The following is a 22,606-nucleotide window of genomic DNA, read 5'->3' on the forward strand; positions in this document are numbered from 1 at the left end:
CCCCCGGCTCTCGGGGGACAGCCCCCGCCCCCCCCGCGTGGCGCACTCGGAGAGCCGTTCGGGATGGGAGACGCTTTACAGCCTGCTTGATCTCGGGCCAGAAGCTTGAGGACGAGCAGCCAGGCCAAAGGCGGCCCGGTGCTCTCGGGGCGGCAGAGGCCCAGCGCCGAGCTCCCGGACGAGGCCCGGCCAACGAGCGTGCTTGCCGGTGTCCCGGGCCTACTTTGGCCGGCCTTTTCCTCCCCACGTGCGTGCTGTGCCGTGCCGCGGCGTGACGTGCGAGCCAGGTCAGGCCGCGAATGAGCTTTCTTTCTTGCTCTCGCAGTGGGATGGACCGCCCCGGGAGGCCAGCTTGGAAAGGTGCCCGGAGGCGTGGGCCTTTTGCGCTTTGTGCCTCCGGCTGCCTGCTCTTTCCGCCAAATTCGTGAGGCTGCCAGGAGCCAGCTTGCCCCCAGGTCTGGCTTGTTGGTCTAGGGGTATGATTCTCGCTTAGGGTGCGAGAGGTCCCGGGTTCAACTCCCGGACAAGCCCTGGTCCTCTCCTGCTTGGGGCCGTCCCGTGCGCTCGGCTGTGGCTCTCCTCTTTCTTACTTCAGCCCTGCGGATAGGTCACGGGGCCCCCTCTTTGGCGGGAGCAGCACCCCAACCCATCTTCCCGCTGGGTGCCCCGCTCGCCCATTCACGTTACGCTACTCGTGTGCCCGTGTCCTTGTGGTACTCCAAGATGCCGGCGTTGGCTCTGCGCCTCTCCTTCAAGCTCCAGCTCCGGGAGTCAGGCCCAGCCAACAGCGAGCCGGCCTCTGGCGGGAACGGCTACGCAGCGTAGTGGGCCCGTGGAGCAACATCCGCGCAACAACGAAGCACAGGGGAGGCACCCAGCTACCCTGAACGCTCGGTCTTTCCTGCCAAGCTGCCGCCTGGTTGGCGGGCCGAGGCGTCTGCCTCGAAAGGAGGACCGAGTCCTGCACGGACGGGGGGCTTTCTCACGCGACAGGGTCCATCTGGCCAATGGCTTTTCCACAGCCACAACAGTGGGCCCCCCTCCACGTGCTGAAGGTCACAGAAGGGGTCTGGCGGGCGCCTCCTCCCTTTGGTCTTCCGACCGGCTCCTGCCCTCAGGACCACGTCTGCTAGGAACTGACGGCTGTAGGGCTGGAAGGCCCGTCCCGGGAGAGGATGTCATCCAGGCGCCGGACTTCAGACGGCCGACGATTCCACCTCTGCTGCAAGCGTGCCCCGAGCACGACGCCATTGTTGCGGGGAACTGATTGCTTTAGCAAGGGGAGCACTCGCCTTCTCTTTCTTTCTCTCTCTCTTCCGGACTCCGCCTCACAGCTAGCAGCCGCTTGTTCCTTTTCCGCTGGGAAGCCGGAACCAGGAGGCAGGCCGGGCGTGGCTTGTTGGTCTAGGAGCATGATTCTTGCTTTGGGAGCAAGAGGTCCCGGACAAGCCCTTGCCACTTCCCGCTGAGCTGTGGCCTTCTTGCCCTTTTTCTCTCGAGCTGCTGCTGGCTGACGGTCTGAATTGAGAGGCGGCTTGAGCAGGGAGCCGGAAGGTGGGCACGGGGGCACGGCAAGCTGGTTGCCGAGGCATGGCTGGAGGAGGCGCGGCGGGAAGTGGTCGGCTGTGGTCCCCCATTGGATTCAATGGGGTGACCTGGTGGCCGGAATTCCTCCCGGCCGCCCGCTGTCCCCCAACGGGGGGGACGGCGCTCTCCGGCACGAGCCCCGGTGGCAGGGCTTAATGGCTCAGCTCTAGCGGAAGCGGTGGGGGGAGGTGCTTTCTAGTGGGCACCCGAAGGCAGGGGAGGGGCCAAAGGGTCGGCCGGGGGAGGAGGCGGAGGCTGGGAGGCGGCCGGAGCCCATCCGCCCGCCGGGCAGGGGCAGACGCTGCCGCCCCGAGGCCCGCGGCGGAGCTGGCAGCTCAGCTGGAAAACTGCAGCCGCGCACGAGGCCCCCGGCTCTCGGGGGACAGCCCCCGCCCCCCCCCCCGCCGGGCGTGGCGCACTCGGAGCGCCGTTCGGGATGGGAGACGCTTTACAGCCTGCTTGATCTCGGGCCAGAAGCTTGAGGACGAGCAGCCAGGCCAAAGGCGGCCCGGTGCTCTCGGGGCGGCAGAGGCCCAGCGCCGAGCTCCCGGACGAGGCCCGGCCAACGAGCGTGCTTGCCGGTGTCCCGGGCCTACTTTGGCCGGCCTTTTCCTCCCCACGTGCGTGCTGTGCCGTGCCGCGGCGTGGCGTGCGAGCCAGGTCAGGCCGCGAATGAGCTTTCTTTCTTGCTCTCGCAGCGGGATGGACCGCCCCGGGAGGCCAGCTTGGAAAGGTGCCCGGAGGCGTGGGCCTTTTGCGCTTTGTGCCTCCGGCTGCCTGCTCTTTCCGCCAAATTCGTGAGGCCTGCCAGGAGCCAGATTGCCCCCAGGTCTGGCTTGTTGGTCTAGGGGCATGATTCTCGCTTAGGGTGCGAGAGGTCCCGGGTTCAACTCCCGGACAAGCCCTGGTCCTCTCCTGCTTGGGGCTGGCCCGCTCGCTCGCCTGTGGCTCTCCTCTTTCTTACTTCAGCCCTGCGGATAGGTCACGGGGCCCCCTCTTTGGCGGGAGCAGCGCCCCAACCCATCTTCCCGCTGGGTGCCCCGCTCGCCCATTCACGTTACGCTACTCGTGTGCCCGTGTCCTTGTGGTACTCCAAGATGCCGGCGTTGGCTCTGCGCCTCTCCTTCAAGCTCCAGCTCCGGGAGTCAGGCCCAGCCAACAGCGAGCCGGCCTCTGGCGGGAACGGCTACGCAGCGTAGTGGGCCCGTGGAGCAACATCCGCGCAACAACGAAGCACAGGGGAGGCACCCAGCTACCCTGAACGGTCGGTCTTTCCTGCCAAGCTGCCGCCTGGTTGGCGGGCCGAGGCGTCTGCCTCGAAAGGAGGACCGAGTCCTGCACGGACGGGGGGCTTTCTCACGCGACAGGGTCCATCTGGCCAATGGCTTTTCCACAGCCACAACAGTGGGCCCCCCTCCACGTGCTGAAGGTCACAGAAGGGGTCTGGCGGGCGCCTCCTCCCTTTGGTCTTCCGACCGGCTCCTGCCCTCAGGACCACGTCTGCTAGGAACTGACGGCTGTAGGGCTGGAAGGCCCGTCCCGGGAGAGGATGTCATCCAGGCGCCGGACTTCAGACGGCCGACGATTCCACCTCTGCTGCAAGCGTGCCCCGAGCACGACGCCATTGTTGCGGGGAACTGATTGCTTTAGCAAGGGGAGCACTCGCCTTCTCTTTCTTTCTCTCTCTCTTCCGGACTCCGCCTCACAGCTAGCAGCCGCTTGTTCCTTTTCCGCTGGGAAGCCGGAAGCAGGAGGCAGGCCGGGCGTGGCTTGTTGGTCTAGGAGCATGATTCTTGCTTTGGGAGCAAGAGGTCCCGGGTGCGAGTCCCGGACAAGCCCCTGCCGCTTCCCGCTGAGCTGTGGCCTTCGTGCCCTTTTTCTCTCGAGCTGCTGCTGGCTGACGGTCTGAATTGAGAGGCGTCTTGAGCTGGAAGGTGGGCACGGGGGCACGGCAAGCTGGTTGCCGAGGCATGGCTGGAGGAGGCGCGGCGGGAAGTGGTCGGCTGTGGTCCCCCATTGGATTCAATGGGGTGACCTGGTGGCCGGAATTCCTCCCGGCCGCCCGCTGTCCCCCAACGGGGGGGACGGCGCTCTCCGGCACGAGCCCCGGTGGCAGGGCTTAATGGCTCAGCTCTAGCGGAGGCGGTGGGGGGAGGTGCTTTCTAGTGGGCACCCGAAGGCAGGGGAGGGGCCGAAGGGTCGGCCGGGGGAGGAGGCGGAGGCTGGGAGGCGGCCGGAGCCCATCTGCCCGCCGGGCAGGGGCAGGGGCAGACGCTGCCGCCCCGAGGCCCGCGGCGGAGCCGCCAGCTCAGCTGGAAAACTGCAGCCGCGCACGAGGCCCCCGGCTCTCGGGGGACAGCCCCCGCCCCCCTCCCCCGCCGGGCGTGGCGCACTCGGAGCGCCGTTCGGGATGGGAGACGCTTTACAGCCTGCTTGATCTCGGGCCAGAAGCTTGAGGACGAGCAGCCAGGCCAAAGGCGGCCCGGTGCTCTCGGGGCGGCAGAGGCCCAGCGCCGAGCTCCCCGACGAGGCCCGGCCAACGAGCGTGCTTGCCGGTGTCCCGGGCCTACTTTGGCCGGCCTTTTCCTCCCCACGTGCGTGCCGTGCCGTGCCGCGGCGTGGCGTGCGAGCCAGGTCAGGCCGCGAATGAGCTTTCTTTCTTGCTCTCGCAGCGGGATGGACCGCCCCGGGAGGCCAGCTTGGAAAGGTGCCCGGAGGCGTGGGCCTTTGGCGCTTTGTGCCTCCGGCTGCCTGCTCTTTCCGCCAAATTCCTGAGGCCTGCCAGGAGCCAGCTTGCCCCCAGGTCTGGCTTGTTGGTCTAGGGGCATGATTCTCGCTTAGGGTGCGAGAGGTCCCGGGTTCAACTCCCGGACAAGCCCTGGTCCTCTCCTGCTTGGGGCCGGCCCGTGCGCTCGGCTGTGGCTCTCCTCTTTCTTACTTCAGCCCTGCGGATAGGTCACGGGGCCCCCTCTTTGGCGGGAGCAGCGCCCCAACCCATCTTCCCGCTGGGTGCCCCGCTCGCCCATTCACGTTACGCTACTCGTGTGCCCGTGTCCTTGTGGTACTCCAAGATGCCGGCGTTGGCTCTGCGCCTCTCCTTCAAGCTCCAGCTCCGGGAGTCAGGCCCAGCCAACAGCGAGCCGGCCTCTGGCGGGAACGGCTACGCAGCATAGTGGGCCCGTGGAGCAACATCCGCGCAACAACGAAGCACAGGGGAGGCACCCAGCTACCCTGAACGCTCGGTCTTTCCTGCCAAGCTGCCGCCTGGTTGGCGGGCCGAGGCGTCTGCCTCGAAAGGAGGACCGAGTCCTGCACGGACGGGGGGCTTTCTCACGCGACAGGGTCCATCTGGCCAATGGCTTTTCCACAGCCACAACAGTGGGCCCCCCTCCACGTGCTGAAGGTCACAGAAGGGGTCTGGCGGGCGCCTCCTCCCTTTGGTCTTCCGACCGGCTCCTTCCCTCAGGACCACGTCTGCTAGGAACTGACGGCTGTAGGGCTGGAAGGCCCGTCCCGGGAGAGGATGTCATCCAGGCGCCGGACTTCAGACGGCCGACGATTCCACCTCTGCTGCAAGCGTGCCCCGAGAACGACGCCATTGTTGCGGGGAACTGATTGCTTTAGCAAGGGGAGCACTCGCCTTCTGTTTCTTTCTTTCTCTCTCTCTTCCGGACTCCGCCGCACAGCTAGCAGCCGCTTGTTCCTTTCCCGCTGGGAAGCCAGAACCAGGAGGCATGCCGCGCGTGGCTTGTTGGTCTAGGAGCATGATTCTTGCTTTGGGAGCAAAAGGTCCCGGGTGCGAGTCCCGGACAAGCCCTTGCCACTTCCCGCTGAGCTGTGGCCTTCTTGCCCTTTTTCTCTCGAGCTGCTGCTGGCTGACGGTCTGAATTGAGAGGCGGCTTGAGCAGGGAGCCGGAAGGTGGGCACGGGGGCACGGCAAGCTGGTTGCCGAGGCATGGCTGGAGGAGGCGCGGCGGGAAGTGGTCGGCTGTGGTCCCCCATTGGATTCAATGGGGTGACCTGGTGGCCGGAATTCCTCCCGGCCGCCCGCTGTCCCCCAACGGGGGGGACGGCGCTCTCCGGCACGAGCCCCGGTGGCAGGGCTTAATGGCTCAGCTCTAGCGGAAGCGGTGGGGGGAGGTGCTTTCTAGTGGGCACCCGAAGGCAGGGGAGGGGCCAAAGGGTCGGCCGGGGGAGGAGGCGGAGGCTGGGAGGCGGCCGGAGCCCATCCGCCCGCCGGGCAGGGGCAGACGCTGCCGCCCCGAGGCCCGCGGCGGAGCTGGCAGCTCAGCTGGAAAACTGCAGCCGCGCACGAGGCCCCCGGCTCTCGGGGGACAGCCCCCCCCCCCCCCCCCGCCGGGCGTGGCGCACTCGGAGCGCCGTTCGGGATGGGAGACGCTTTACAGCCTGCTTGATCTCGGGCCAGAAGCTTGAGGACGAGCAGCCAGGCCAAAGGCGGCCCGGTGCTCTCGGGGCGGCAGAGGCCCAGCGCCGAGCTCCCGGACGAGGCCCGGCCAACGAGCGTGCTTGCCGGTGTCCCGGGCCTACTTTGGCCGGCCTTTTCCTCCCCACGTGCGTGCTGTGCCGTGCCGCGGCGTGGCGTGCGAGCCAGGTCAGGCCGCGAATGAGCTTTCTTTCTTGCTCTCGCAGCGGGATGGACCGCCCCGGGAGGCCAGCTTGGAAAGGTGCCCGGAGGCGTGGGCCTTTTGCGCTTTGTGCCTCCGGCTGCCTGCTCTTTCCGCCAAATTCGTGAGGCCTGCCAGGAGCCAGATTGCCCCCAGGTCTGGCTTGTTGGTCTAGGGGCATGATTCTCGCTTAGGGTGCGAGAGGTCCCGGGTTCAACTCCCGGACAAGCCCTGGTCCTCTCCTGCTTGGGGCTGGCCCGCTCGCTCGCCTGTGGCTCTCCTCTTTCTTACTTCAGCCCTGCGGATAGGTCACGGGGCCCCCTCTTTGGCGGGAGCAGCGCCCCAACCCATCTTCCCGCTGGGTGCCCCGCTCGCCCATTCACGTTACGCTACTCGTGTGCCCGTGTCCTTGTGGTACTCCAAGATGCCGGCGTTGGCTCTGCGCCTCTCCTTCAAGCTCCAGCTCCGGGAGTCAGGCCCAGCCAACAGCGAGCCGGCCTCTGGCGGGAACGGCTACGCAGCGTAGTGGGCCCGTGGAGCAACATCCGCGCAACAACGAAGCACAGGGGAGGCACCCAGCTACCCTGAACGGTCGGTCTTTCCTGCCAAGCTGCCGCCTGGTTGGCGGGCCGAGGCGTCTGCCTCGAAAGGAGGACCGAGTCCTGCACGGACGGGGGGCTTTCTCACGCGACAGGGTCCATCTGGCCAATGGCTTTTCCACAGCCACAACAGTGGGCCCCCCTCCACGTGCTGAAGGTCACAGAAGGGGTCTGGCGGGCGCCTCCTCCCTTTGGTCTTCCGACCGGCTCCTGCCCTCAGGACCACGTCTGCTAGGAACTGACGGCTGTAGGGCTGGAAGGCCCGTCCCGGGAGAGGATGTCATCCAGGCGCCGGACTTCAGACGGCCGACGATTCCACCTCTGCTGCAAGCGTGCCCCGAGCACGACGCCATTGTTGCGGGGAACTGATTGCTTTAGCAAGGGGAGCACTCGCCTTCTCTTTCTTTCTCTCTCTCTTCCGGACTCCGCCTCACAGCTAGCAGCCGCTTGTTCCTTTTCCGCTGGGAAGCCGGAAGCAGGAGGCAGGCCGGGCGTGGCTTGTTGGTCTAGGAGCATGATTCTTGCTTTGGGAGCAAGAGGTCCCGGGTGCGAGTCCCGGACAAGCCCCTGCCGCTTCCCGCTGAGCTGTGGCCTTCGTGCCCTTTTTCTCTCGAGCTGCTGCTGGCTGACGGTCTGAATTGAGAGGCGTCTTGAGCTGGAAGGTGGGCACGGGGGCACGGCAAGCTGGTTGCCGAGGCATGGCTGGAGGAGGCGCGGCGGGAAGTGGTCGGCTGTGGTCCCCCATTGGATTCAATGGGGTGACCTGGTGGCCGGAATTCCTCCCGGCCGCCCGCTGTCCCCCAACGGGGGGGACGGCGCTCTCCGGCACGAGCCCCGGTGGCAGGGCTTAATGGCTCAGCTCTAGCGGAGGCGGTGGGGGGAGGTGCTTTCTAGTGGGCACCCGAAGGCAGGGGAGGGGCCGAAGGGTCGGCCGGGGGAGGAGGCGGAGGCTGGGAGGCGGCCGGAGCCCATCTGCCCGCCGGGCAGGGGCAGACGCTGCCGCCCCGAGGCCCGCGGCGGAGCCGCCAGCTCAGCTGGAAAACTGCAGCCGCGCACGAGGCCCCCGGCTCTCGGGGGACAGCCCCCGCCCCCCTCCCCCGCCGGGCGTGGCGCACTCGGAGCGCCATTCGGGATGGGAGACGCTTTACAGCCTGCTTGATCTCGGGCCAGAAGCTTGAGGACGAGCAGCCAGGCCAAAGGCGGCCCGGTGCTCTCGGGGCGGCAGAGGCCCAGCGCCGAGCTCCCCGACGAGGCCCGGCCAACGAGCGTGCTTGCCGGTGTCCCGGGCCTACTTTGGCCGGCCTTTTCCTCCCCACGTGCGTGCCGTGCCGTGCCGCGGCGTGGCGTGCGAGCCAGGTCAGGCCGCGAATGAGCTTTCTTTCTTGCTCTCGCAGCGGGATGGACCGCCCCGGGAGGCCAGCTTGGAAAGGTGCCCGGAGGCGTGGGCCTTTGGCGCTTTGTGCCTCCGGCTGCCTGCTCTTTCCGCCAAATTCCTGAGGCCTGCCAGGAGCCAGCTTGCCCCCAGGTCTGGCTTGTTGGTCTAGGGGCATGATTCTCGCTTAGGGTGCGAGAGGTCCCGGGTTCAACTCCCGGACAAGCCCTGGTCCTCTCCTGCTTGGGGCCGGCCCGTGCGCTCGGCTGTGGCTCTCCTCTTTCTTACTTCAGCCCTGCGGATAGGTCACGGGGCCCCCTCTTTGGCGGGAGCAGCGCCCCAACCCATCTTCCCGCTGGGTGCCCCGCTCGCCCATTCACGTTACGCTACTCGTGTGCCCGTGTCCTTGTGGTACTCCAAGATGCCGGCGTTGGCTCTGCGCCTCTCCTTCAAGCTCCAGCTCCGGGAGTCAGGCCCAGCCAACAGCGAGCCGGCCTCTGGCGGGAACGGCTACGCAGCATAGTGGGCCCGTGGAGCAACATCCGCGCAACAACGAAGCACAGGGGAGGCACCCAGCTACCCTGAACGCTCGGTCTTTCCTGCCAAGCTGCCGCCTGGTTGGCGGGCCGAGGCGTCTGCCTCGAAAGGAGGACCGAGTCCTGCACGGACGGGGGGCTTTCTCACGCGACAGGGTCCATCTGGCCAATGGCTTTTCCACAGCCACAACAGTGGGCCCCCCTCCACGTGCTGAAGGTCACAGAAGGGGTCTGGCGGGCGCCTCCTCCCTTTGGTCTTCCGACCGGCTCCTTCCCTCAGGACCACGTCTGCTAGGAACTGACGGCTGTAGGGCTGGAAGGCCCGTCCCGGGAGAGGATGTCATCCAGGCGCCGGACTTCAGACGGCCGACGATTCCACCTCTGCTGCAAGCGTGCCCCGAGAACGACGCCATTGTTGCGGGGAACTGATTGCTTTAGCAAGGGGAGCACTCGCCTTCTGTTTCTTTCTTTCTCTCTCTCTTCCGGACTCCGCCGCACAGCTAGCAGCCGCTTGTTCCTTTCCCGCTGGGAAGCCAGAACCAGGAGGCATGCCGCGCGTGGCTTGTTGGTCTAGGAGCATGATTCTTGCTTTGGGAGCAAAAGGTCCCGGGTGCGAGTCCCGGACAAGCCCTTGCCACTTCCCGCTGAGCTGTGGCCTTCTTGCCCTTTTTCTCTCGAGCTGCTGCTGGCTGACGGTCTGAATTGAGAGGCGGCTTGAGCAGGGAGCCGGAAGGTGGGCACGGGGGCACGGCAAGCTGGTTGCCGAGGCATGGCTGGAGGAGGCGCGGCGGGAAGTGGTCGGCTGTGGTCCCCCATTGGATTCAATGGGGTGACCTGGTGGCCGGAATTCCTCCCGGCCGCCCGCTGTCCCCCAACGGGGGGGACGGCGCTCTCCGGCACGAGCCCCGGTGGCAGGGCTTAATGGCTCAGCTCTAGCGGAAGCGGTGGGGGGAGGTGCTTTCTAGTGGGCACCCGAAGGCAGGGGAGGGGCCAAAGGGTCGGCCGGGGGAGGAGGCGGAGGCTGGGAGGCGGCCGGAGCCCATCCGCCCGCCGGGCAGGGGCAGACGCTGCCGCCCCGAGGCCCGCGGCGGAGCTGGCAGCTCAGCTGGAAAACTGCAGCCGCGCACGAGGCCCCCGGCTCTCGGGGGACAGCCCCCGCCCCCCCCCCCCGCCGGGCGTGGCGCACTCGGAGCGCCGTTCGGGATGGGAGACGCTTTACAGCCTGCTTGATCTCGGGCCAGAAGCTTGAGGACGAGCAGCCAGGCCAAAGGCGGCCCGGTGCTCTCGGGGCGGCAGAGGCCCAGCGCCGAGCTCCCGGACGAGGCCCGGCCAACGAGCGTGCTTGCCGGTGTCCCGGGCCTACTTTGGCCGGCCTTTTCCTCCCCACGTGCGTGCTGTGCCGTGCCGCGGCGTGGCGTGCGAGCCAGGTCAGGCCGCGAATGAGCTTTCTTTCTTGCTCTCGCAGCGGGATGGACCGCCCCGGGAGGCCAGCTTGGAAAGGTGCCCGGAGGCGTGGGCCTTTTGCGCTTTGTGCCTCCGGCTGCCTGCTCTTTCCGCCAAATTCGTGAGGCCTGCCAGGAGCCAGATTGCCCCCAGGTCTGGCTTGTTGGTCTAGGGGCATGATTCTCGCTTAGGGTGCGAGAGGTCCCGGGTTCAACTCCCGGACAAGCCCTGGTCCTCTCCTGCTTGGGGCTGGCCCGCTCGCTCGCCTGTGGCTCTCCTCTTTCTTACTTCAGCCCTGCGGATAGGTCACGGGGCCCCCTCTTTGGCGGGAGCAGCGCCCCAACCCATCTTCCCGCTGGGTGCCCCGCTCGCCCATTCACGTTACGCTACTCGTGTGCCCGTGTCCTTGTGGTACTCCAAGATGCCGGCGTTGGCTCTGCGCCTCTCCTTCAAGCTCCAGCTCCGGGAGTCAGGCCCAGCCAACAGCGAGCCGGCCTCTGGCGGGAACGGCTACGCAGCGTAGTGGGCCCGTGGAGCAACATCCGCGCAACAACGAAGCACAGGGGAGGCACCCAGCTACCCTGAACGGTCGGTCTTTCCTGCCAAGCTGCCGCCTGGTTGGCGGGCCGAGGCGTCTGCCTCGAAAGGAGGACCGAGTCCTGCACGGACGGGGGGCTTTCTCACGCGACAGGGTCCATCTGGCCAATGGCTTTTCCACAGCCACAACAGTGGGCCCCCCTCCACGTGCTGAAGGTCACAGAAGGGGTCTGGCGGGCGCCTCCTCCCTTTGGTCTTCCGACCGGCTCCTGCCCTCAGGACCACGTCTGCTAGGAACTGACGGCTGTAGGGCTGGAAGGCCCGTCCCGGGAGAGGATGTCATCCAGGCGCCGGACTTCAGACGGCCGACGATTCCACCTCTGCTGCAAGCGTGCCCCGAGCACGACGCCATTGTTGCGGGGAACTGATTGCTTTAGCAAGGGGAGCACTCGCCTTCTCTTTCTTTCTCTCTCTCTTCCGGACTCCGCCTCACAGCTAGCAGCCGCTTGTTCCTTTTCCGCTGGGAAGCCGGAAGCAGGAGGCAGGCCGGGCGTGGCTTGTTGGTCTAGGAGCATGATTCTTGCTTTGGGAGCAAGAGGTCCCGGGTGCGAGTCCCGGACAAGCCCCTGCCGCTTCCCGCTGAGCTGTGGCCTTCGTGCCCTTTTTCTCTCGAGCTGCTGCTGGCTGACGGTCTGAATTGAGAGGCGTCTTGAGCTGGAAGGTGGGCACGGGGGCACGGCAAGCTGGTTGCCGAGGCATGGCTGGAGGAGGCGCGGCGGGAAGTGGTCGGCTGTGGTCCCCCATTGGATTCAATGGGGTGACCTGGTGGCCGGAATTCCTCCCGGCCGCCCGCTGTCCCCCAACGGGGGGGACGGCGCTCTCCGGCACGAGCCCCGGTGGCAGGGCTTAATGGCTCAGCTCTAGCGGAGGCGGTGGGGGGAGGTGCTTTCTAGTGGGCACCCGAAGGCAGGGGAGGGGCCGAAGGGTCGGCCGGGGGAGGAGGCGGAGGCTGGGAGGCGGCCGGAGCCCATCTGCCCGCCGGGCAGGGGCAGACGCTGCCGCCCCGAGGCCCGCGGCGGAGCCGCCAGCTCAGCTGGAAAACTGCAGCCGCGCACGAGGCCCCCGGCTCTCGGGGGACAGCCCCCGCCCCCCCCCGCCGGGCGTGGCGCACTCGGAGAGCCGTTCGGGATGGGAGACGCTTTACAGCCTGCTTGATCTCGGGCCAGAAGCTTGAGGACGAGCAGCCAGGCCAAAGGCGGCCCGGTGCTCTCGGGGCGGCAGAGGCCCAGCGCCGAGCTCCCGGACGAGGCCCGGCCAACGAGCGTGCTTGCCGGTGTCCCGGGCCTACTTTGGCCGGCCTTTTCCTCCCCACGTGCGTGCTGTGCCGTGCCGCGGCGTGGCGTGCGAGCCAGGTCAGGCCGCGAATGAGCTTTCTTTCTTGCTCTCGCAGCGGGATGGACCGCCCCGGGAGGCCAGCTTGGAAAGGTGCCCGGAGGCGTGGGCCTTTTGCGCGTTATGCCTCCGGCTGCCTGCTCTTTCCGCCAAATTCGTGAGGCTGCCAGGAGCCAGCTTGCCCCCAGGTCTGGCTTGTTGGTCTAGGGGTATGATTCTTGCTTAGGGTGCGAGAGGTCCCGGGTTCAACTCCCGGACAAGCCCTGGTCCTCTCCTGCTTGGGGCCGGCCCGTGCGCTCGGCTGTGGCTCTCCTCTTTCTTACTTCAGCCCTGCGGATAGGTCACGGGGCCCCCTCTTTGGCGGGAGCAGCGCCCCAACCCATCTTCCCGCTGGGTGCCCCGCTCGCCCATTCACGTTACGCTACTCGTGTGCCCGTGTCCTTGTGGTACTCCAAGATGCCGGCGTTGGCTCTGCGCCTCTCCTTCAAGCTCCAGCTCCGGGAGTCAGGCCCAGCCAACAGCGAGCCGGCCTCTGGCGGGAACGGCTACGCAGCGTAGTGGGCCCGTGGAGCAACATCCGCGCAACAACGAAGCACAGGGGAGGCACCCAGCTACCCTGAACGCTCGGTCTTTCCTGCCAAGCTGCCGCCTGGTTGGCGGGCCGAGGCGTCTGCCTCGAAAGGAGGACCGAGTCCTGCACGGACGGGGGGCTTTCTCACGCGACAGGGTCCATCTGGCCAATGGCTTTTCCACAGCCACAACAGTGGGCCCCCCTCCACGTGCTGAAGGTCACAGAAGGGGTCTGGCGGGCGCCTCCTCCCTTTGGTCTTCCCACCGGCTCCTGCCCTCAGGACCACGTCTGCTAGGAACTGACGGCTGTAGGGCTGGAAGGCCCGTCCCGGGAGAGGATGCCATCCAGGCGCCGGACTTCAGACGGCCGACGATTCCACCTCTGCTGCAAGCGTGCCCCGAGCACGACGCCATTGTTGCGGGGAACTGATTGCTTTAGCAAGGGGAGCACTCGCCTTCTCTTTCTTTCTCTCTCTCTTCCGGACTGCGCCTCACAGCTAGCAGCCGCTTGTTCCTTTCCCGCTGGGAAGCCAGAACCAGGAGGCAGGCCGGGCGTGGCTTGTTGGTTTAGGAGCATGATTCTTGCTTTGGGAGCAAGAGGTCCCGGGTGCGAGTCCCGGACAAGCCCTTGCCACTTCCCGCTGAGCTGTGGCCTTTTTGCCCTTTTTCTCTCGAGCTGCTGCTGGCTGACGGTCTGAATTGAGAGGCGTCTTGAGCAGGGAGCTGGAAGGTGGGCACGGGGGCACGGCAAGCTGGTTGCCAAGGCATGGCTGGAGGAGGCGCGGCGGGAAGTGGTCGGCTGTGGTCCCCCATTGGATTCAATGGGGTGACCTGGTGGCCGGAATTCCTCCCGGCCGCCCGCTGTCCCCCAACGGGGGGGACGGCGCTCTCCGGCACGAGCCCCGGTGGCAGGGCTTAATGGCTCAGCTCTAGCGGAGGCGGTGGGGGGAGGTGCTTTCTAGTGGGCACCTGAAGGCAGGGGAGGGGCCGAAGGGTCGGCCGGGGGAGGAGGTGGAGGCTGGGAGGCGGCCGGAGCCCATCTGCCCGCCGGGCAGGGGCAGACGCTGCCGCCCCGAGGCCCGCGGCGGAGCCGCCAGCTCAGCTGGAAAACTGCAGCCGCGCACGAGGCCCCGGCTCTCGGGGGACAGCCCCCGCCCCCTCCCCGCCGGGCGTGGCGCACTCGGAGCGCCGTTCGGGATGGGAGACGCTTTACAGCCTGCTTGATCTCGGGCCAGAAGCTTGAGGACGAGCAGCCAGGCCAAAGGCGGCCCGGTGCTCTCGGGGCGGCAGAGGCCCAGCGCCGAGCTCCCGGACGAGGCCCGGCCAACGAGCGTGCTTGCCGGTGTCCCGGGCCTACTTTGGCCGGCCTTTTCCTCCCCACGTGCGTGCTGTGCCGTGCCGCGGCGTGGCGTGCGAGCCAGGTCAGGCCGCGAATGAGCTTTCTTTCTTGCTCTCGCAGCGGGATGGACCGCCCCGGGAGGCCAGCTTGGAAAGGTGCCCGGAGGCGTGGGCCTTTTGCGCTTTGTGCCTCCGGCTGCCTGCTCTTTCCGCCAAATTCGTGAGGCTGCCAGGAGCCAGCTTGCCCCCAGGTCTGGCTTGTTGGTCTAGGGGTATGATTCTCGCTTAGGGTGCGAGAGGTCCCGGGTCCAACTCCCGGACAAGCCCTGGTCCTCTCCTGCTTGGGGCCGGCCCGTGCGCTCGGCTGTGGCTCTCCTCTTTCTTACTTCAGCCCTGCGGATAGGTCACGGGGCCCCCTCTTTGGCGGGAGCAGCGCCCCAACCCATCTTCCCGCTGGGTGCCCCGCTCGCCCATTCACGTTACGCTACTCGTGTGCCCGTGTCCTTGTGGTACTCCAAGATGCCGGCGTTGGCTCTGCGCCTCTCCTTCAAGCTCCAGCTCCGGGAGTCAGGCCCAGCCAACAGCGAGCCGGCCTCTGGCGGGAACGGCTACGCAGCGTAGTGGGCACGTGGAGCAACATCCGCGCAACAACGAAGCACAGGGGAGGCACCCAGCTACCCTGAACGGTCGGTCTTTCCTGCCAAGCTGCCGCCTGGTTGGCGGGCCGAGGCGTCTGCCTCGAAAGGAGGACCGAGTCCTGCACGGACGGGGGGCTTTCTCACGCGACAGGGTCCATCTGGCCAATGGCTTTTCCACAGCCACAACAGTGGGCCCCCCTCCACGTGCTGAAGGTCACAGAAGGGGTCTGGCGGGCGCCTCCTCCCTTTGGTCTTCCGACCGGCTCCTGCCCTCAGGACCACGTCTGCTAGGAACTGACGGCTGTAGGGCTGGAAGGCCCGTCCCGGGAGAGGATGTCATCCAGGCGCCGGACTTCAGACGGCCGACGATTCCACCTCTGCTGCAAGCGTGCCCCGAGCACGACGCCATTGTTGCGGGGAACTGATTGCTTTAGCAAGGGGAGCACTCGCCTTCTCTTTCTTTCTCTCTCTCTTCCGGACTCCGCCTCACAGCTAGCAGCCGCTTGTTCCTTTTCCGCTGGGAAGCCGGAAGCAGGAGGCAGGCCGGGCGTGGCTTGTTGGTCTAGGAGCATGATTCTTGCTTTGGGAGCAAGAGGTCCCGGGTGCGAGTCCCGGACAAGCCCCTGCCGCTTCCCGCTGAGCTGTGGCCTTCGTGCCCTTTTTCTCTCGAGCTGCTGCTGGCTGACGGTCTGAATTGAGAGGCGTCTTGAGCTGGAAGGTGGGCACGGGGGCACGGCAAGCTGGTTGCCGAGGCATGGCTGGAGGAGGCGCGGCGGGAAGTGGTCGGCTGTGGTCCCCCATTGGATTCAATGGGCTCACCTGGTGGCCGGAATTCCTCCCGGCCGCCCGCTGTCCCCCAACGTGGGGGACGGCGCTCTCCGGCACGAGCCCCGGTGGCAGGGCTTAATGGCTCAGCTCCAGCGGAGGCGGTGGGGGGAGGTGCTTTCTAGTGGGCACCCGAAGGCAGGGGAGGGGCCGAAGGGTCGGCCGGGGGAGGAGGCGGAAGCTGGGAGGCGGCCGGAGCCCATCTGCCCGCCGGGCAGGGGCAGACGCTGCCGCCCCGAGGCCCGCGGCGGAGCCGCCAGCTCAGCTGGAAAACTGCAGCCGCGCACGAGGCCCCCGGCTCTCGGGGGACAGCCCCCGCCTCCCCCCGCGTGGCGCACTCGGAGCGCCGTTCGGGATGGGAGACGCTTTACAGCCTGCTTGATCTCGGGCCAGAAGCTTGAGGACGAGCAGCCAGGCCAAAGGCGGCCCGGTGCTCTCGGGGCGGCAGAGGCCCAGCGCCGAGCTCCCGGACGAGGCCCGGCCAACGAGCGTGCTTGCCGGTGTCCCGGGCCTACTTTGGCCGGCCTTTTCCTCCCCACGTGCGTGCTGTGCCGTGCCGCGGCGTGGCGTGGCGTGGCGTGGCGTGCGAGCCAGGTCAGGCCGCGAATGAGCTTTCTTTCTTGCTCTCGCAGCGGGATGGACCGCCCCGGGAGGCCAGCTTGGAAAGGTGCCCGGAGGCGTGGGCCTTTTGCGCTTTGTGCCTCCGGCTGCCTGCTCTTTCCGCCAAATTCGTGAGGCTGCCAGGAGCCAGCTTGCCCCCAGGTCTGGCTTGTTGGTCTAGGGGTATGATTCTCGCTTAGGGTGCGAGAGGTCCCGGGTTCAACTCCCGGACAAGCCCTGGTCCTCTCCTGCTTGGGGCCGGCCCGCGAGATCGGCTGTGGCTCTCCTCTTTCTTACTTCAGCCCTGCGGATAGGTCACGGGGCCCCCTCTTTGGCAGGAGCAGCGCCCCAACCCATCTTCCCGCTGGGTCCCCTGCTCGCCCATTCACGTTATGCTACTCGTGTGCCCGTGTCCTTGTGGTACTCCAAGATGCCGGCGTTGGCTCTGCGCCTGTCCTTCAAGCTCCAGCTCCGGGAGTCAGGCCCAGCCAACAGCGAGCCGGCCTCTGGCGGGAACGTCTACGCAGCATAGTGGGCCCGTGGAGCAACATCCGCGCAACAACGAAGCACAGGGGAGGCACCCAGCTACCCTGAACGGTCGGTCTTTCCTGCCAAGCTGCCGCCTGGTTGGCGGGCCGAGGCGTCTGCCTCGAAAGGAGGACCGAGTCCTGCACGGACGGGGGGCTTTCTCACGCGACAGGGTCCATCTGGCCAATGGCTTTTCCACAGCCACAACAGTGGGCCCCCCTCCACGTGCTGAAGGTCACAGAAGGGGTCTGGCGGGCGCCTCCTCCCTTTGGTCTTCCGACCGGCTCCTGCCCTCAGGACCACGTCTGCTAGGAACTGACGGCTGTAGGGCTGGAAGGCCCGTCCCGGGAGAGGATGTCATCCAGGCGCTGGACTTCAGACGGCCGACGATTCCACCTCTGCTACAAGCGTGCCCCGAGCACGACGCCATTGTTGCGGGGAACTGATTGCTTTAGCAAGGGGAGCACTCGCCTTCTCTTTCTTTCTCTCTCTCTTCCGGACTCCGCCTCACAGCTAGCAGCCGCTTGTTCCTTTCCCGCTGGGAAGCCAGAACCAGGAGGCAGGCCGGGCGTGGCTTGTTGGTCTAGGAGCATGATTCTTGCTTTGGGAGCAAGAGGTCCCGGGTGCGAGTCCCGGACAAGCCCTTGCCACTTCCCGCTGAGCTGTGGCCTTCTTGCCCTTTTTCTCTCGAGCTGCTGCTGGCTGACGGTCTGAATTGAGAGGCGTCTTGAGCTGGAAGGTGGGCACGGGGGCACGGCAAGCTGGTTGCCGAGGCATGGCTGGAGGAGGCGCGGCGGGAAGTGGTCGGCTGTGGTCCCCCATTGGATTCAATGGGGTGACCTGGTGGCCGGAATTCCTCCCGGCCGCCCGCTGTCCCCCAACGGGGGGGACGGCGCTCTCCGGCACGAGCCCCGGTGGCAGGGCTTAATGGCTCAGCTCTAGCGGAGGCGGTGGGGGGAGGTGCTTTCTAGTGGGCACCCGAAGGCAGGGGAGGGGCCGAAGGGTCGGCCGGGGGAGGAGGCGGAGGCTGGGAGGCGGCCGGAGCCCATCTGCCCGCCGGGCAGGGGCAGACGCTGCCGCCCCGAGGCCCGCGGCGGAGCCGCCAGCTCAGCTGGAAAACTGCAGCCGCGCACGAGGCCCCCGGCTCTCGGGGGACAGCCCCCGCCCCCCCCCGCCGGGCGTGGCGCACTCGGAGAGCCGTTCGGGATGGGAGACGCTTTACAGCCTGCTTGATCTCGGGCCAGAAGCTTGAGGACGAGCAGCCAGGCCAAAGGCGGCCCGGTGCTCTCGGGGCGGCAGAGGCCCAGCGCCGAGCTCCCGGACGAGGCCCGGCCAACGAGCGTGCTTGCCGGTGTCCCGGGCCTACTTTGGCCGGCCTTTTCCTCCCCACGTGCGTGCTGTGCCGTGCCGCGGCGTGGCGTGCGAGCCAGGTCAGGCCGCGAATGAGCTTTCTTTCTTGCTCTCGCAGCGGGATGGACCGCCCCGGGAGGCCAGCTTGGAAAGGTGCCCGGAGGCGTGGGCCTTTTGCGCTTTGTGCCTCCGGCTGCCTGCTCTTTCCGCCAAACTCGTGAGGCCTGCCAGGAGCCAGCTTGCCCCCAGGTCTGGCTTGTTGGTCTAGGGGTATGATTCTCGCTTAGGGTGCGAGAGGTCCCGGGTTCAACTCCCGGACAAGCCCTGGTCCTCTCCTGCTTGGGGCCGGCCCGTGCGCTCGGCTGTGGCTCTCCTCTTTCTTACTTCAGCCCTGCGGATAGGTCACGGGGCCCCCTCTTTGGCGGGAGCAGCGCCCCAACCCATCTTCCCGCTGGGTGCCCCGCTCGCCCATTCACGTTACGCTACTCGTGTGCCCGTGTCCTTGTGGTACTCCAAGATGCCGGCGTTGGCTCTGCGCCTCTCCTTCAAGCTCCAGCTCCGGGAGTCAGGCCCAGCCAACAGCGAGCCGGCCTCTGGCGGGAACGGCTACGCAGCGTAGTGGGCCCGTGGAGCAACATCCGCGCAACAACGAAGCACAGGGGAGGCACCCAGCTACCCTGAACGCTCGGTCTTTCCTGCCAAGCTGCCGCCTGGTTGGCGGGCCGAGGCGTCTGCCTCGAAAGGAGGACCGAGTCCTGCACGGACGGGGGGCTTTCTCACGCGACAGGGTCCATCTGGCCAATGGCTTTTCCACAGCCACACCAGTGGGCCCCCCTCCACGTGCTGAAGGTCACAGAAGGGGTCTGGCGGGCGCCTCCTCCCTTTGGTCTTCCCACCGGCTCCTGCCCTCAGGACCACGTCTGCTAGGAACTGACGGCTGTAGGGCTGGAAGGCCCGTCCCGGGAGAGGATGTCATCCAGGCGCCGGACTTCAGACGGCCGACGATTCCACCTCTGCTGCAAGCGTGCCCCGAGCACGACGCCATTGTTGCGGGGAACTGATTGCTTTAGCAAGGGGAGCACTCGCCTTCTCTTTCTTTCTCTCTCTCTTCCGGACTCCGCCTCACAGCTAGCAGCCGCTTGTTCCTTTCCCGCTGGGAAGCCAGAGCCAGGAGGCAGGCCGGGCGTGGCTTGTTGGTCTAGGAGCATGATTCTTGCTTTGGGAGCAAGAGGTCCCGGGTGCGAGTCCCGGACAAGCCCTTGCCCCTTCCCGCTGAGCTGTGGCCTTCTTGCCCTTTTTCTCTCGAGCTGCTGCTGGCTGACGGTCTGAATTGAGAGGCGTCTTGAGCAGGGAGCTGGAAGGTGGGCACGGGGGCACGGCAAGCTGGTTGCCGAGGCATGGCTGGAGGAGGCGCGGCGGGAAGTGGTCGGCTGTGGTCCCCCATTGGATTCAATGGGGTGACCTGGTGGCCGGAATTCCTCCCGGCCGCCCGCTGTCCCCCAACGGGGGGGACGGCGCTCTCCGGCACGAGCCCCGGTGGCAGGGCTTAATGGCTCAGCTCTAGCGGAGGCGGTGGGGGGAGGTGCTTTCTAGTGGGCACCTGAAGGCAGGGGAGGGGCCGAAGGGTCGGCCGGGGAGGAGGCGGAGGCTGGGAGGCGGCCGGAGCCCATCTGCCCGCCGGGCAGGGGCAGACGCTGCCGCCCCGAGGCCCGCGGCGGAGCCGCCAGCTCAGCTGGAAAACTGCAGCCGCGCACGAGGCCCCCGGCTCTCGGGGGACAGCCCCCCCCCCCCCCCCCGGGCGTGGCGCACTCGGAGCGCCGTTCGGGATGGGAGACGCTTTACAGCCTGCTTGATCTCGGGCCAGAAGCTTGAGGACGAGCAGCCAGGCCAAAGGCGGCCCGGTGCTCTCGGGGCGGCAGAGGCCCAGCGCCGAGCTCCCGGACGAGGCCCGGCCAACGAGCGTGCTTGCCGGTGTCCCGGGCCTACTTTGGCCGGCCTTTTCCTCCCCACGTGCGTGCTGTGCCGTGCCGCGGCGTGGCGTGCGAGCCAGGTCAGGCCGCGAATGAGCTTTCTTTCTTGCTCTCGCAGCGGGATGGACCGCCCCGGGAGGCCAGCTTGGAAAGGTGCCCGGAGGCGTGGGCCTTTTGCGCTTTGTGCCTCCGGCTGCCTGCTCTTTCCGCCAAATTCGTGAGGCTGCCAGGAGCCAGCTTGCCCCCAGGTCTGGCTTGTTGGTCTAGGGGTATGATTCTCGCTTAGGGTGCGAGAGGTCCCGGGTTCGACTCCCGGACAAGCCCTGGTCCTCTCCTGCTTGGGGCCGGCCCGTGCGCTCGGCTGTGGCTCTCCTCTTTCTTACTTCAGCCCTGCGGATAGGTCACGGGGCCCCCTCTTTGGCGGGAGCAGCACCCCAACCCATCTTCCCGCTGGGTGCCCCGCTCGCCCATTCACGTTACGCTACTCGTGTGCCCGTGTCCTTGTGGTACTCCAAGATGCCGGCGTTGGCTCTGCGCCTCTCCTTCAAGCTCCAGCTCCGGGAGTCAGGCCCAGCCAACAGCGAGCCGGCCTCTGGCGGGAACGGCTACGCAGCGTAGTGGGCCCGTGGAGCAACATCCGCGCAACAACGAAGCACAGGGGAGGCACCCAGCTACCCTGAACGCTCGGTCTTTCCTGCCAAGCTGCCGCCTGGTTGGCGGGCCGAGGCGTCCGCCTCGAAAGGAGGACCGAGTCCTGCACGGACGGGGGGCTTTCTCACGCGACAGGGTCCATCTGGCCAATGGCTTTTCCACAGCCACAACAGTGGGCCCCCCTCCACGTGCTGAAGGTCACAGAAGGGGTCTGGCGGGCGCCTCCTCCCTTTGGTCTTCCGACCGGCTCCTGCCCTCAGGACCACGTCTGCTAGGAACTGACGGCTGTAGGGCTGGAAGGCCCGTCCCGGGAGAGGATGCCATCCAGGCGCCGGACTTCAGACGGCCGACGATTCCACCTCTGCTGCAAGCGTGCCCCGAGCACGACGCCATTGTTGCGGGGAACTGATTGCTTTAGCAAGGGGAGCACTCGCCTTCTCTTTCTTTCTCTCTCTCTTCCGGACTCCGCCTCACAGCTAGCAGCCGCTTGTTCCTTTCCCGCTGGGAAGCCAGAGCCAGGAGGCAGGCCGGGCGTGGCTTGTTGGTCTAGGAGCATGATTCTTGCTTTGGGAGCAAGAGGTCCCGGGTGCGAGTCCCGGACAAGCCCTTGCCCCTTCCCGCTGAGCTGTGGCCTTCTTGCCCTTTTTCTCTCGAGCTGCTGCTGGCTGACGGTCTGAATTGAGAGGCGTCTTGAGCAGGGAGCTGGAAGGTGGGCACGGGGGCACGGCAAGCTGGTTGCCGAGGCATGGCTGGAGGAGGCGCGGCGGGAAGTGGTCGGCTGTGGTCCCCCATTGGATTCAATGGGGTGACCTGGTGGCCGGAATTCCTCCCGGCCGCCCGCTGTCCCCCAACGGGGGGGACGGCGCTCTCCGGCACGAGCCCCGGTGGCAGGGCTTAATGGCTCAGCTCTAGCGGAGGCGGTGGGGGGAGGTGCTTTCTAGTGGGCACCTGAAGGCAGGGGAGGGGCCGAAGGGTCGGCCGGGGGAGGAGGCGGAGGCTGGGAGGCGGCCGGAGCCCATCTGCCCGCCGGGCAGGGGCAGACGCTGCCGCCCCGAGGCCCGCGGCGGAGCCGCCAGCTCAGCTGGAAAACTGCAGCCGCGCACGAGGCCCCCGGCTCTCGGGGGACAGCCCCCGCCCCCCCCCCCCCGGGCGTGGCGCACTCGGAGCGCCGTTCGGGATGGGAGACGCTTTACAGCCTGCTTGATCTCGGGCCAGAAGCTTGAGGACGAGCAGCCAGGCCAAAGGCGGCCCGGTGCTCTCGGGGCGGCAGAGGCCCAGCGCCGAGCTCCCGGACGAGGCCCGGCCAACGAGCGTGCTTGCCGGTGTCCCGGGCCTACTTTGGCCGGCCTTTTCCTCCCCACGTGCGTGCTGTGCCGTGCCGCGGCGTGGCGTGCGAGCCAGGTCAGGCCGCGAATGAGCTTTCTTTCTTGCTCTCGCAGCGGGATGGACCGCCCCGGGAGGCCAGCTTGGAAAGGTGCCCGGAGGCGTGGGCCTTTTGCGCTTTGTGCCTCCGGCTGCCTGCTCTTTCCGCCAAATTCGTGAGGCTGCCAGGAGCCAGCTTGCCCCCAGGTCTGGCTTGTTGGTCTAGGGGTATGATTCTCGCTTAGGGTGCGAGAGGTCCCGGGTTCAACTCCCGGACAAGCCCTGGTCCTCTCCTGCTTGGGGCCGGCCCGTGCGCTCGGCTGTGGCTCTCCTCTTTCTTACTTCAGCCCTGCGGATAGGTCACGGGGCCCCCTCTTTGGCGGGAGCAGCGCCCCAACCCATCTTCCCGCTCGCCCATTCACGTTACGCTACTCGTGTGCCCGTGTCCTTGTGGTACTCCAAGATGCCGGCGTTGGCTCTGCGCCTCTCCTTCAAGCTCCAGCTCCGGGAGTCAGGCCCAGCCAACAGCGAGCCGGCCTCTGGCGGGAACGGCTACGCAGCGTAGTGGGCCCGTGGAGCAACATCCGCGCAACAACGAAGCACAGGGGAGGCACCCAGCTACCCTGAACGGTCGGTCTTTCCTGCCAAGCTGCCGCCTGGTTGGCGGGCCGAGGCGTCTGCCT

At 67.2% G+C, this 22,606-nt stretch overlaps 12 non-coding genes across 12 annotated transcripts; all 12 read left to right on the forward strand.

Annotated features, from left to right (window-relative positions):
- The first annotated feature begins 459 nt into the window (after positions 1-459).
- On the forward strand, positions 460-531 carry TRNAP-AGG (transfer RNA proline (anticodon AGG)). The gene has a single exon. It is a non-coding gene; the product is annotated as a tRNA-Pro (tRNA).
- A 1,889-nt stretch (positions 532-2,420) lies between these two features.
- TRNAP-AGG (transfer RNA proline (anticodon AGG)) lies at positions 2,421-2,492 on the forward strand. The gene has a single exon. It is a non-coding gene; the product is annotated as a tRNA-Pro (tRNA).
- Positions 2,493-4,394: 1,902 nt separating this feature from the next.
- TRNAP-AGG (transfer RNA proline (anticodon AGG)) lies at positions 4,395-4,466 on the forward strand. The gene has a single exon. It is a non-coding gene; the product is annotated as a tRNA-Pro (tRNA).
- A 1,906-nt stretch (positions 4,467-6,372) lies between these two features.
- Positions 6,373-6,444, forward strand: TRNAP-AGG (transfer RNA proline (anticodon AGG)). Its single transcript has one exon. It is a non-coding gene; the product is annotated as a tRNA-Pro (tRNA).
- Positions 6,445-8,340: 1,896 nt separating this feature from the next.
- TRNAP-AGG (transfer RNA proline (anticodon AGG)) lies at positions 8,341-8,412 on the forward strand. The gene has a single exon. It is a non-coding gene; the product is annotated as a tRNA-Pro (tRNA).
- A 1,907-nt stretch (positions 8,413-10,319) lies between these two features.
- TRNAP-AGG (transfer RNA proline (anticodon AGG)) lies at positions 10,320-10,391 on the forward strand. The gene has a single exon. It is a non-coding gene; the product is annotated as a tRNA-Pro (tRNA).
- A 1,892-nt stretch (positions 10,392-12,283) lies between these two features.
- Positions 12,284-12,355, forward strand: TRNAP-AGG (transfer RNA proline (anticodon AGG)). Its single transcript has one exon. It is a non-coding gene; the product is annotated as a tRNA-Pro (tRNA).
- A 1,899-nt stretch (positions 12,356-14,254) lies between these two features.
- Positions 14,255-14,326, forward strand: TRNAP-AGG (transfer RNA proline (anticodon AGG)). The gene has a single exon. It is a non-coding gene; the product is annotated as a tRNA-Pro (tRNA).
- A 1,902-nt stretch (positions 14,327-16,228) lies between these two features.
- Positions 16,229-16,300, forward strand: TRNAP-AGG (transfer RNA proline (anticodon AGG)). Its single transcript has one exon. It is a non-coding gene; the product is annotated as a tRNA-Pro (tRNA).
- A 1,893-nt stretch (positions 16,301-18,193) lies between these two features.
- On the forward strand, positions 18,194-18,265 carry TRNAP-AGG (transfer RNA proline (anticodon AGG)). The gene has a single exon. It is a non-coding gene; the product is annotated as a tRNA-Pro (tRNA).
- A 1,897-nt stretch (positions 18,266-20,162) lies between these two features.
- On the forward strand, positions 20,163-20,234 carry TRNAP-AGG (transfer RNA proline (anticodon AGG)). Its single transcript has one exon. It is a non-coding gene; the product is annotated as a tRNA-Pro (tRNA).
- Positions 20,235-22,134: 1,900 nt separating this feature from the next.
- On the forward strand, positions 22,135-22,206 carry TRNAP-AGG (transfer RNA proline (anticodon AGG)). The gene has a single exon. It is a non-coding gene; the product is annotated as a tRNA-Pro (tRNA).
- Positions 22,207-22,606: the final 400 nt, after the last annotated feature.

This window comes from Pelodiscus sinensis, chromosome 6 (genome assembly GCF_052426305.1).
Source record: "Pelodiscus sinensis isolate ZL-2025 chromosome 6, ASM5242630v1, whole genome shotgun sequence".
Classification (NCBI taxonomy): Eukaryota; Metazoa; Chordata; order Testudines; family Trionychidae; genus Pelodiscus; species Pelodiscus sinensis.